Consider the following 14,052-nt stretch of genomic DNA (forward strand, 5'->3'; position numbering starts at 1 on the left):
AATGCCTGCATGGGGACATCAGTATCATTCCATAACAAATACAATGCTAAGTTTAGGAATAAAATTCTTTTGTGGATCCCTTACATAATCAAGCTGTATAACAACAGAAAAAATACAACCTCAGACCAAAAAAATAAACACATATTAAACAAAAAGCACAGAAACAAAGTCTGTATGAGCTGAAAATTGCCACTTCTGTCAAAGATAATCATAAATCCTACATCATCTACATCTGGAACCTTAGAAGCAATACCAAAAAACTGCTGTGAGTTAGTAATTAACAACACCTGTTCACCCCCATTAGACATAGTTGGCATATTAGCAGATAAATTTAGCTCAAACTTCTTCCTTATCTCTGCCTTGTCATTCATGGCATCATGTCAGCCCCACAGATCTTCATAGAGCAAGTTCCAAAGATTCTCTCTCTGAGGCTCCACAGGGTCTGGAAATGGGCCAGGGTGCTTCCTTATCACTATTAAGCACTGTCTCATTGACCTTCTCCACAATGTTTTCATGCTCATAAGCAATAGCTGTAATTATCCCCCTATACAAGGGAAACTCTACTACTGATCGTGGGAGATATAGACATATAAGTCTCATAAAGCTTATCTGCAAAACAGTAGAACACATCATTATGGACCTCAAAAACACAGACATCAGCAGCCTAAAGTCACTTGACCCAAATCAACAGGGTTTGAGAAAGGTAGTTCCTACCTGCTTATCCTAATAGACTTTTTTGATAAAGTCACAACTGCCCTGGGAAATGGCAACTCAATAATCCCAAACTCCAGCATCATAATCAAGCATCACCTTATTATGCATACTAACATACTTATTATGCATTCCTTCCCCTTAGTCTGCTCCATAGCTTAGAAAAAGCATTTCCATATTATTTCCATACTACACAAGACACTTGGTCACACACACAAGCATGAAACTACATGCATGAAACTAAATATATCCCCCTTATGTAGCCCTTACTATAATCCTAACCTGCATTCACTTGTACAAATATTTCTACCCTCTAATGCTGAAACATTCAGATTATCTGTAAGTTTCAGCATTAGTTTTTCAATCAAATGCTTACCTTACCTGCAAGCATTTGATGTTCTATTCATCAGAAATCTTCCAGTTTCAATGAATGGAGCACTCAATGACATTTCAGCATCATCCATTCCAACAATGAGCAAGTGACTCAGCAGAGTAAACGACAACTATAAAATGTGCACCACACTGTCTCTCAAGCTCACACAACTATGGGCAAATGACTCATTCATGATTTCCAGATGCTCATAGTCATGAAATTTGCCAGTGGGGATTAAGGCCATCTGCTCAATTGACAGTGATAGTGGGGTCTTTGGCATGAGAGCCTTCCATTGGGAACCTTTATGCAGGCAGACACTTTTTTTGTACCTTGGCCATCCACACATCATCAGCCTTCCTTGCAGCCATTTATCTAAACTCCAGGCATTCCAGCTAACAGGCCAAGGTTCGACAGGAGATATCCAATATCACCATTGACCTTACTCTCTGTCCTTTAATTTTACCTACTAGGTCATCATTCTCCTTCCATTTTCATGTGCTTATACAATCTGTGCGAGTCTGCAGGGAAGCTTTTATACACTTAAACAGCTGGGCATCATGAGCACAGTAAATTCACTATTCTGCAGGTATTTTGTAGGACTGACATGAAAGAAGCAATTCTGTCTCCAGTCTATGCAGTGACCATTTTTTACATTTTGTTTATCCATATTTTCTCTTGTTACTGTTGTACTGTTGCTGCTATAAAATACAGTTGTAATACACCATATTCATAGCAATCTACAATGTTTGCTTAACTCCAGAAAATTAACAGCAATTGGTCTTTATAGGTGTTAGTTCAGTTAAGTGAGTAAGGGTGATTTAAAAATATTTTATGGTTTGTTGGGTAAGTTATTTTTCTCCTTGAAATATGTGACAATTAACCATAGACACGATTTCTAATCTTGAAAATGCCCAGCCTATTAAGTGCAATTGCCACTGTTGTGTTTTTGTAGCATTAAAACAACTTTATCTGTATATATATATATATATATATATATATATATATATATATATATATATATAGACAGAAGACTTCTGAAGTCTAATGGTAAGCAATTTGGTGTAACTGAAACAGAGTTTTTGTTTTTCTTTCATCTTAATGATACAGCAAACTCAGCTGGTCAGGTAAGTGGGCTTGCTTTAGTCAATGTCTTGAACAGGATACCAACTTAGGAAAGGGTGCTTTAACTATATTAGGTAATGTTTTCTGAATTTTTTTTTTATGAAAAGAATTGTATAACATGATCAGTGTTGTTTTGAGTTAGAACATATTTTAAGAAGCCTAACCAGTTATTTTTTTATTTATGTTCCGTAGTCTATAAAAAAAAACAATCACATTAGTATAAGAATAACAAATATAAATAAAATCATTAAGTATAATAAACAGAAAACATAATGAGAAAAGTGAAACAGATTCATTAAAAAAAGAAAACTTTTGTTCATAAAGAATTATTTATTTAAAGAAGAATGTGCCATAAAATATTAAAGTCATCTATGTGCAAATACCACAATTCCCCTTTTCAGAAAATCAGGTAAAGGCATTTCCTTCATGTTTTAAGGATCAGTTTCTTATCCACTGTTTTACTTGTGTAACTTTTGTGTTTCTTCACCATCCCACATCCAATAACAAGATTTTGGAATTTTTTTTCTTCCTGGAAAGAGATTTAATCATTATAAGAGTTTGATCTCACCAGAAAAGGAACACTTTTTTATATAACCAACAACAATATAAGAACACAGTCAGATTCTGCTTTCAATAGCAACACTTCAAATAATATAGTATAGTGGCCTATATTCCATCCCTTCCACCCATACCTCATTTCCTTTATTGTCCTGTCATTCCATACATACCTATGATGTGGTTACTAAGTAAAAGTATATAATAAAATAATGTTTTGCAAGTCTTGCTGGTTATGAATAGATATGTGGCAGGGTTAGCAACCCGTTGGTGTGAACCTTGGTGCGAGATGATTGTCACTGTTGAAGTGACACCTCAACACCATGTGCAAAAATAGGAAAAAGGGTTGTGGATGGATGGATATGGTGAATTTTACCTGCCTAAAAGCATCAGTCCAGTATTTGTCATTTGTCACCAAATGTCATATTTAAACAGGTTTCCCATTTGTTTCCCTACCACATAGAAACTAACAAATGTTTTAATATTTTTTGTTTCATATTAATTGCAAAGGTTAGTTACCTTATGCGATGTATTTCTACACAAAAACATTTTATTTCTCATTAGATTATATGGTTTTCTGATCTGGTGGCACTTTGCAATAATTCAGGTATACATTGCATCATGTTAATTTCTAAAATGCAGAATCTACCACTTCCCATAAAGAGCAACAGTCACAAAGCTCAATAATCACATGTGAAACAATAAGCAAAATGTTTCTATTTTTCTCCAGAACAATGAGATGCCATTCTATTGGTATTTTCCATATTTCCAATTTGTGCAGTGTTATGGGTTACTTTACTGCTCAAATAGATCTTGTAGTATGTATCTAAATAAGCACACACACACACACACACACACACACACACACACACACACACACACACACACACTTGACAAACATTAATAGAATGATGTAAGAAGAGCAGTGGTCTGTATGGTCTGTACTGCTGCCACCCACAGTATTATGGGAGTGCCCCTTTTTATAATATTTCCATAAATAATCTAAACATTGAGCCAATCCATTTCTCTCCTGAAAATTTCAAATTTGGAAAAAAAAAGAAATTTGGAGATAAAAGAAAAGTATTTTAGTCATATTTTCTGAAGATGTTAATGGAAATACTTACAAAATATATTTCAAATGGACATTTGCATTATTTACAATTCATTGTTCCCTTTTCTATAGTTGTTAACTTGGGTATACATAACCAGTTCCTAGAATGGTAAAAGAGTAGTTTTGCTACCTCATCTCTTATTACTGCAACTTGTAACTATTGGGCATTTACATTCACCTTAATAATTTGTCATAATTTAGCAGGTAACTCATTATCAGCTGAAAATCTTTGTATTTATTTTTGATTATCAAATAATTTTTAATTTTCCAAAATGATTATTATATCACTAGTATAAGAGATAACAATGGCTTTTTCATATATGATTTTTACCCTTTTTACTGGCTGACCCATGAGTATGATAACATATTTATTGCTAGTAAAATAAGGTTTATTGACAGGAGGCATTCTTGTCTAATTCCTGATGCGAGTTATATTACTCTTGTATTATTGTATCTAAATTTGTATTCTGTATTGTATTTTGAACTTTGCACTACTGTTCTTGTATTGTATTGTATTGTATTGGGCATCTTTCTGAAACATTGTATTTAACCTCTGTGCAAGTGGCTCATGATCTTTGTAAACACCCATTTCCAATGTATTATACTTCTGTATTGTACTTCTTGTGGAGCTTTGCTCCCTGGACCTTCACTAAAAATGGGTCCTTGCCCCAGTGGACTTTCCCAGTCAACAAATGTCAATAAATAATAAATAAATAAATTGTAATATGTCATTGTTTTTCTTGACTTTGTAAAACTTGACAGATTCTTTTTTTTTTTTTCAAATATGTTTTTATTGAATTTTACAGACTTTTCAAAACATGAAAAGGAAAACCAAGTCATTACAGGAAGCAGTAAGGTAGAGGGAGATACAAACCAATTAATACAAATGCTATGCATTTACAAAACAGCAGTTATCATTTCAGGCAACTTACATCTTGAAGAATAAAATAAGCAATACAATACCCCAATAACCTATTACAGTCAAAGTCTAAACTCACAAATGGTGGATGGCTAGGAGGGAGGAGTGTATGACTGTCTTAAGAAGAATTAAAGGCGGTAAGGAGGGTACATCTACATAAACTATTTATACTGTATACATCTATTAATGACATATTTACAACATGGATGCCGGAGGACAGCAATATAAAATAACAGAATACTTTGTAAAATCAAAAGTCACAATGTAATGACAACAATGTCTAATGATTATAGGACTGGGTAAGACACAAACAGAGGACTTCCTGGAATGTAAAAAAGAAAAGGTGACACACAATTTTGGAGATTATTTAGTTTGGATTAGGTCGAAAAGGCTACACCAATAGTTCTGAAAATAATCTTTTTTCTTTTTATTATTATTGCACAACTTATATGCAGATATATATTTGATTGCCATTGTTGTAAAGTTATCCCAGGCTATTGCTGAGGGGTTAACCCAGTTCTTGGCTATAAAATATTTGAGGAGAGCGCAGATCATAACAAGGATGTGGCGATGGATGCCCTTAAGAGATTTGGGAGTTATATTTACAATCATGGTTTGCCAGGAGAATGTGGTTTTCTCATACTCCATTTATTCCAGCTGAGCTCTGAGGGAACATCAAAGTTTGCAAATATTCTTACAACTCCAAAAAATATGGAGTTTATCTACATGTGGGAGGGAGCAGAAAGGACAGGTTAGGTTTTTGTTGTATCTGAATTTTAGTAAGACTGCTGGAGTATAATAAGAATTGTTGTTGATCATAAGTTGAGTGTAGATTTGGTTCTTGAAGGGGGTTAGATTCAGGGTATTACTGATTACTTTGCATTTAGGCTCCCTAGGAATTTCACCTTGTATGCCATCCCAGTACTTGGAAAATAGAAGTGAATGGTTATGTTTATTGCTTGACACAAGTTTATAGGTATGCAAAATCATTTTGTTCCTTAGGGAAAGTGATTTAATAATTGATTGTGATATGGTAATGTCTTGCTCCTTCACTCTATAGTTAGACAATGTTTGTTTTATAAGTGAGCTGACTTGTCTTAAGATAGGGTCATATTTGTTAGGAGCCCCAAATAAAGCTTTGACCTCAGCTGCATTTTTAGAGTTATAAAAGTGCCAGACTGTGGCCTTCTTGATAATAAGGAAGTTTGATAGGTCAATCATTTTATTATTGATTTTTAGATTAGGATTTAGATGAATGGGTTGGAGAATGGGAACAGTATTGTGTAGATTTAAGGAGCTCATCAGAGCTTGAAAAATGTGAATTTTGTTCTTTAGTGGAGGCACAATCTTAAATTTGTAGTCTCCATCAAGTGTAAGAAAAGGGACAGATTAAGGGTTGAATTTTAACAAATATATATAGTTGCACCAGATTCTGACCAAGGATGGGGAACAAGATTCAGCAGAGGGATTGTAACAGGCTATTTGGATTAAACAGCTAGAATTAATTATGTGGTAATATAAATTAAAGCCCGGGAGACATAAACCCCCTTTAGTCTTTGGGGTAATTAGCTTCCTGTATGATATTCTGGTTGATTTAGGGAACCAGAAGAACTTTGAGATTGTGGTTTCCATTTTTCTGAAGAAATTTTTTGGAACATTTAAGAAGATGGAGTTAAGATGGAAAAGGATTCTAGGTAAAATATTCATTTTAATAATAGCGGATTTTGATAATAAAGATTGATGTTTTTCCATCTAGTTAAATTATTTATTTAATCCCAGACTCTATATAAATTTGCTTTCATTAGTTCTTGATGGGAATGTGTGAAATTTATTCCTAGGTATTTGAGTGTATATTTGAGAGGGATGTCTGACTGGGGGAAGTAATATTTTAAATGTGTCATAGGATTTAATGGAAAATGGATGATTTTGCAGGGTTTAATTTATAGTTAGCAACCTTAGCAAAAAGACTGATAGAATTTTGGATTTTATGAAGATCGGTGTTGGGAAGCTCAAAGTAGATGTTCAGGTCATCTTCAAATGCAGAGTAATTTATTTCTATGTTGAAGACTTTTGGGATATGGTGATAAATCTTTTGTTTAACCCAGAGAAGGAGAGGTTTTTGATATAAATTAAAAAGATAAGGTGAGAGTGGACAACCCTTTCTAGTGCCATTGATAATTTTGATAGGGCGTGGTAATGTTTTAATATATAAAGGGAAGTAGAGGCATTGTTATAAAGCATCTTAATAGTGTTAATAACAAAATCAGGGAAGTCAAAGTATTTCATAGTTAGGTATAAGAAGTTTAAATCAACGTTATCAAAAGCTTTGGTTGCATCTAGCGTGAGTGCATAACGTGGGTGGTTATTGCTTTCTAGAAACAGCATTAATGTATTTAAGGTAAGAGTATTGTCATAAAGCTGCCTTTGTTTCATAAATCCCAATTGTTCAGATGAGATGATGAAGCTATAATATTCTGGATTCTATTAGCAAAAATGGTTGATAAAATTTTGATGTTAACGTTAATGAGGGCAATAGGCCTATAGCTGAGAGGGTTGGACTTGTCAGAGTTGGGTTTTAGGATGAAAATTGTTTTAGAATTGTTCATATACTTGTCAGTAATCCCTTTAGAAATTGTATAATTATAGATGTTGACAACACTTTAACCTACTTTTATTTAAAACTGAACTAAATGCCTGCAACTGGAACCTTCTAAAAACTCTCCCACTTGAAGATGCTGTTAAATATTTTAATGCCAAATTCTTAACAATCCTTGATAAGCATGCACCAAAACGATCTATTAGAGTCAAATCTAAGCATGCCCCCTGGCTAACTAAGGAAACAAGACAAAAACTATTACTAAGAAACAAATCATGGGTAAAGTGGAGAGCTAGCAAATCATCCTCTGATCAACAAACCTTTAGACACTTAAGAAATAGTACCAAAAAAGCCATACTTACAGACAAAAAGAACTACTTTAGTAAACTGCAGCAAATGAATCACAACAATCCCCAAAGGTTCTGGTCAGCCTTAAATAGACTACTTCACCCAGGCCACACTAGTACACCCTCCCCCTCAGAGTCTGAAAAGAATACAACACATGAAACTGCTAATGCCTTTAATTCTTTTTATCTGATACCATTAACTCACTAGCCTCTCACCTTACCATTGACAATTCTAGCATCCCATCCACACATCTTCAAATCTGCCTACTTTCCAATTACAACCCATCTCTACCACCTTTATCCAAAAACTTATCCAAAAACTTAAACCTTGTACCCACTCTGCTGATCAGCTACCATCAGAATACCTTCAAAAAGCAGCTAATGCAGTAGCCTATCCCATATCCATCCTTATAAACAGAACCATCAGTGAAGAAACCATCCCTGATATCTGGAAAATCTCATACATTATCCCCTTACATAAAGGAGGCAACTCTACCAAGTATTCTAATTACAGGCCTATAACACTCTTATCACCCTTAGCAAAAATTATGGAGAAATGTATTCACTATCAGTTAATGGGTCGCTTAACTAAACATAACATACTAACTGCCAGCACGGTTTTAGGCCATTTAATAGTACCACCACAGCTCTCCTTTCCTTTACTGATTTCATCAATAAAAACCGCAACAATAATATTCTCTCATCAGCACTCTTTATAGACCTGTCAAAAGCCTTTGATATGGTTAACCACCCCTGCTCATAAAAACCCTAGAATCTCTTTCTTTAGGACCCAAGGCTATTCACTGGTTCACTTCCTACCTCAGCAATAGGAAACAGGCAGTTCTCTGGGATAACAAACTCTCATCTCTTCTGCCAGTCTCACTTGGTGTTCCCCAAGGCTCTATTCTTGGACCTCTTCTAGTCTCCTTATTCATAAACGACCTACAAGTAGCTATACCTCAAGCTACATGCATACAATACGCAGATGATTCTACACTCATATGTTCTGCTAAAACCATTTCAGAATTACAAACACTAACACAAAATGTATTTAACGCAGTTGAGGCATGGTTCTTAAAACGCTGCCTCCTTTTGAATGCTAAAAAAAACAAACTCTTGCTCTTTAAGCCTACTATTAGGTCCTCCCCAATAGAATTCTCTATCTTATCCAAAAATGGCACCCATATATCCCCTGACTCTACCACTAAGCTGCTAGGTATCACTATAGACAATAACCTTACCTTTGATAACCACATTAATAATACTGTCAAAACTGTAAATAGAAAACTGGGCTCCTTCTACAGAATTAAAATGTTCTTAACTCCAATAGCCAAAGCTACACTTGCCCACTCTCATCTTATTTCCACTCTTCTCTATGCTTCACCTATATATACTAACCTAAAGAAAAATAATCTCTCTAAACTGGCTAATACGTACAATAGTATTGCTAGGTTTATTACTGGGAACCAATTTAGAACTCACCACTGTCTGAACCTACAGCAACTCCACTGGCTTGAACTAAAAAACATGTTGATACTTTCCCAACTCACCTTTGTCCATAGGGTATTTTACCAACCTAATAACACACCCATACTTTCTAACCTATTTACCCCTTACACTAACCTAAATTCATTACGCTCTTCAAACAAACTTCTAGTAACCTTAACTAAGTCTAATAACATTGCTGGTGACCCCCTATTCTCCAATACCATTGGTAAATATTGGAATCTTCTACCTACTGCTCTAACTTCCATTCCCTCCCCTGTTCTCTTTAAACAAAAGCTTAAAAAACACCTTGAAATACACTGGTTATGCCCATGCTTCAATCCTGACTAAATTTTGTGACTTCCACAATTTTTTCTCTCTCTTTAACACCTTCTTTCTATTCGTTCTCTACTACCTACACTTTGAGAACTTTCCCTAACAATCTACTTCTTTTACAAGTAGTATCTATTATAATCCATTAAAAAATTTTGAATGTAAAAGAAATTTCCTGAATGTGCTTTACACTTGCCACAAATGTTTTACTGTTACAGAACCTTTCTATTTTGTATTTCTATAACTACAACTTAATTGTGTTTCTCTACAGGGTATGTAAGTAGAATTCTGTAATGTAGTCTAGAATCATGTTTAACCTGCTACTGTGTTTTGTCTCTATGTGGAGCTTTTCTCCCCGGGCCTCTGCTGAAAATGGAAATATATCCAGTCAGACCAGCCCGGTAAACAAATGTAAAATAAATAAAAATAAATAAAGGTTTTATAGAATTCGCCTGTAAAACCATATGGGCCTGGTGCCTTATTTGGTTTAAGTTTTTTAATAGCTAAAGTTATTTCATTCAGTGTTATAGGACTGTTTAAAAGGGTGTTTTGTGTAATAGATAGTTTGGGAACAAATAGCTCATTCAGAAATTCTGTGTACATTTCTTTTTGGATTTGGTTTTTGGGATTATAGATTTTAGTGAAGATATTTACAAAAGAGTTAACAATATCTTCATTTCTGTATAAGTTTTTCCCTTTGTAATTTATTTCATTTATATAGTTTGGTCCCTCTTTGATGTTAATGAGTCTAGCCAGGGTTCTGGAGGGGATTTGAGCCCATTCCGAATATCCGTGAAGGAGTTTCAGTTCTACCAAGGATTGATTTTGTAAGTGAAAAGAACATATTTTTTTTTGTATTTCATGTAGTTTTTTTTCGAGTTCAGGAGAAAAAAAACTTTTGCAGTTGGGCATCAGTCATTTTTTGCTCATTATTTAGCTTATTGATGTACAATTTTTCTTTTTTTTTATAATAAAATGCTTTTTATGTGAGTATTCCTCTGATGATCACTTTGGCAGCAACCCATTAGATATCTAAAGGGATAGTGGATAAACAAGATTCAGCATCAAATTGTTTTAGATAGTCATTCATTTCTTACAGAATGTCATCTTTTTTAAGAATGTTACTGTTTAGTGACAAAGTGGGACTACTACCATCATGATTCAGGTTATGAGTGGGATTAATACAAAGGGACACATTCGAGTGGTCAGATATAGATCTAGCCTCAAGGTTAAAGTTAGAAATTTTGTTAGAGAAGGATTCAAAGATGGCTGCCATTCTGTAAACACTACTAATCTACAGCTCTCCATATAATCAGAGGAAAATCTAACCCAGAGGATATATTACAATCTATTTAACAGTAAATCTAAGAAAGAACACCTTTAACTTCAACTAAGTATCTTACAAGAGGTGATTGAACCTGAAGAATTAACAAATCAAGCAGGATTATAACAGATCATCTGACTCTGAAGAGAGTCTCAAACAAAGGAACCGTGTGCTCAGAACAGTTGGCCTAACTACACTTAACTTACATCAAGTTCCAGTTCTGATCTATAATGTCGAAAGAAGGAAAAAATATGGACACAACAACTACAAAAACTAAACTCTCAGAACTTCTATCACTGGAGAAAGATTTAAATTCTAAAAGCCAGAAAATTACAAAACAACAGGAGCATTTAAAACCAGGGAATAAAAATAAACCGGAGCAAGTGGCAAACATGGAAGATATTAAAACAGCTCTACTTCCTATCCAAGAAGCGCGAAAAGAACTATCTAACCAAGTCCAATCCTTTGGAATTTCTTGCAGTCAAATTCTGGAAAGAATGGATAAAAATGAAGCTAGAATAACTGAGAACAAAGACAAAATAGCACTGCTTGCCAAAAAAACTGATTCACAGGAGCAGGACATTCACTCTATACAATCTAAAATTATTGACCTAGAGGCGAGATCCAGGAGAAATAATATAATCATCAGAGGAATGCTGGAATCTGTACAATACAATGAACTAATCCCATCAATCATACGAATACTCACAACATTATTCAGTGACTCGGAAACTGCACAACAAATAACAAAAGATAGAGCCCACAGAGCCCTGAGGGAATCCCAAGCTTCAAATATCCCAAGACCTGTTTATGCTAAAATTTTTAACTTTCAAGATGTCAACAAAATATTACTAACTGTAAAGAAAAATGGAGGCTCTATTATGTGGAAAAACAACAGAATTTCTTTGGCTCAGGACCTGCCTTTGCAAATTAGGCAAGCCAGACAGCTATTATCTCCCTATTGCAAGTTTCTTATTGAAAAACAAATAAAATTCCAAATTAAGTACCCAAATACATTAATATTTACACTGGATGGGACTAGATATTCAGTCACAACAAAAAAAGAAGCTAAATCTATTTTTTTGGTGATTTTTAAAAGCTTACCTGCTTCAGAGAGCTAGAATAAACTTCCAATGGGACTGGCATGACATCCGAGGGCAGATCCACCCTATACTACAAGTCAAGGTCTTGTTTTTGCTTTGTTTGGTAGTTTCCCATTCTAGGCCATTTTTTCAACAGGTACGACCTTTATTTCGTGTTGTTTACACTCGCAATGGTATTTCCGAAGATTTACAACCTCCACAACGTCGAACTTTCCCACGAATGGAGCCAAAATGGTTTTGCTGTTTTAGAGGACGTATTATTGATGTGGCACTTCCGGAAGTCCGTCTGGATAAAGGGTCCCCCTTCGCGAAGTCGGCATTCGCTCTGGATAGTCGGAAATCCAATGAAGAGTTTCTAGGACTGAAAAAATTGAAATACACTTAAAATAAAGTCTCTTGTACTGGAATAATCACAGTAAACACAAACATTAGCCCCAGTTTCACTTTCAATGTTTATAAACACCAAGTAAAATACTTAATTTGTGCAACTATACAGTGACATAACCAAACACATGAAACATATCTGAGGGTGAAAGAGTTCTTGTACTAGGGGTTAGGAAACTGCTTTAATTATTGTACCAAGGTGTAATTACATAACTTATTTTAACCAGTTTACATTCATATTTTACCTATATAGATTTAACCTTCCTTACATGTAATCCATGTTATTAAACCCATTAATAGGAATCAGTCTCACATTTACTACTTAAAAGTGGGCTTTAATTAACACTGTATTGACATTCTTTTGGTAAACACACTGAGATGCCTAAGGATTTCCGGTGTTACACTTTTACCTTATTTTGTTCGTAGATCAAAGTGTAAGGGAATATTTAATGTTACCAAGATGTTAACACATGTTTATAGATATTTGGTAACATGATTTATTCTTATAGCTTATATCTAGTATAAAACACTTTGTGAAGAGTTACCAATATAGGACTTAGGTAACTGTCAGGACCACTTAATATAGTCTTAACACACATTTGAGGCTACAGAAGACATTAGGTATAGGTTATATAGCCTATGATTATGGAAGCTCTGGAGTCTAAAGGTCAAATTCTAACCCTTTTGTCATTTGTTGATGTAAGTTTTTCCAGTGTTAAATAAGCTTTTTGCTAAAATTGAAATTGCTTGTCTGAAAAATGCATGACCAATGAAGTCGAGTTTAATGACCTAAGTCTATTAGTGATTAGGTTACCTGACTAAATATATATATGTTTGTTTACCTGCATCAGTTAGATTTACTAAAAATTGACATGGTTTGTTCTCCAGGTAGTAGAAAGACTTTTCTAAAGTGAACTAAGGATGTTTAGTATATCTATAGCTGAGGATAGTGTCTTAAATTGGATTCTAGGTTTAAGTGTAGGCACACATATAAACTAAGGTCAATCAAGCTTGTTAGATATTTCATGAACACAATGGTTTCATTAATCTGAGAACATATGTCTAGTAATGTCCTACAGTATTACTGTTAAATAAGAGATGGAGATCCAATGGAGATGAATGACAATATCTGTACATCTTTTTATTATGTTTTTCTCTGACTCTTTTAATTCAACTGTAATGACAAGAGGTGTAGATGACTAGTAGAGTTTAAAAGGGAATGTGTAGATTAGGCTTTGTAGACATAGTTGTAGAGTATATAGGTCCATTATATGTTATCTGTCTTTTATGTTTTAATTTCCATAATGTATACCCGTTAATGTTATTAATCTTTAACATTTTTAACTACGTTAAAGACCTATATATTTCCTGGTCCAGGGGTATAGTGGGTAGGCACTGGTATGGGAAGGGATTTCAAGAATGCTTTCATAAAATATATCTGTTTAATACTCAACTGATTTTATCATACTTTCCCCGATTTCTAGAATACTTACACAAAATAAAGTTTTTGGAATGTGGGAAATAGATTCATGGAATACTAAGGGGCTCCAGAACTTGAAAAAGAGGAAATTGTTTCTTCATTTATTTCTGCAAGCTAAGGCATGTTTTATATTACTTCAAGAAACTCATTTGACCAATGATCAATGGACAGAAATTAAAAAGAAAAAATAGATAAGAGAAATTATAGCC

The sequence above is a fragment of the Protopterus annectens genome, chromosome 2.part0 (assembly GCF_019279795.1).
Source record: "Protopterus annectens isolate FY-2018-M chromosome 2.part0, PAN1.0, whole genome shotgun sequence".
Taxonomy (NCBI): Eukaryota; Metazoa; Chordata; order Ceratodontiformes; family Protopteridae; genus Protopterus; species Protopterus annectens.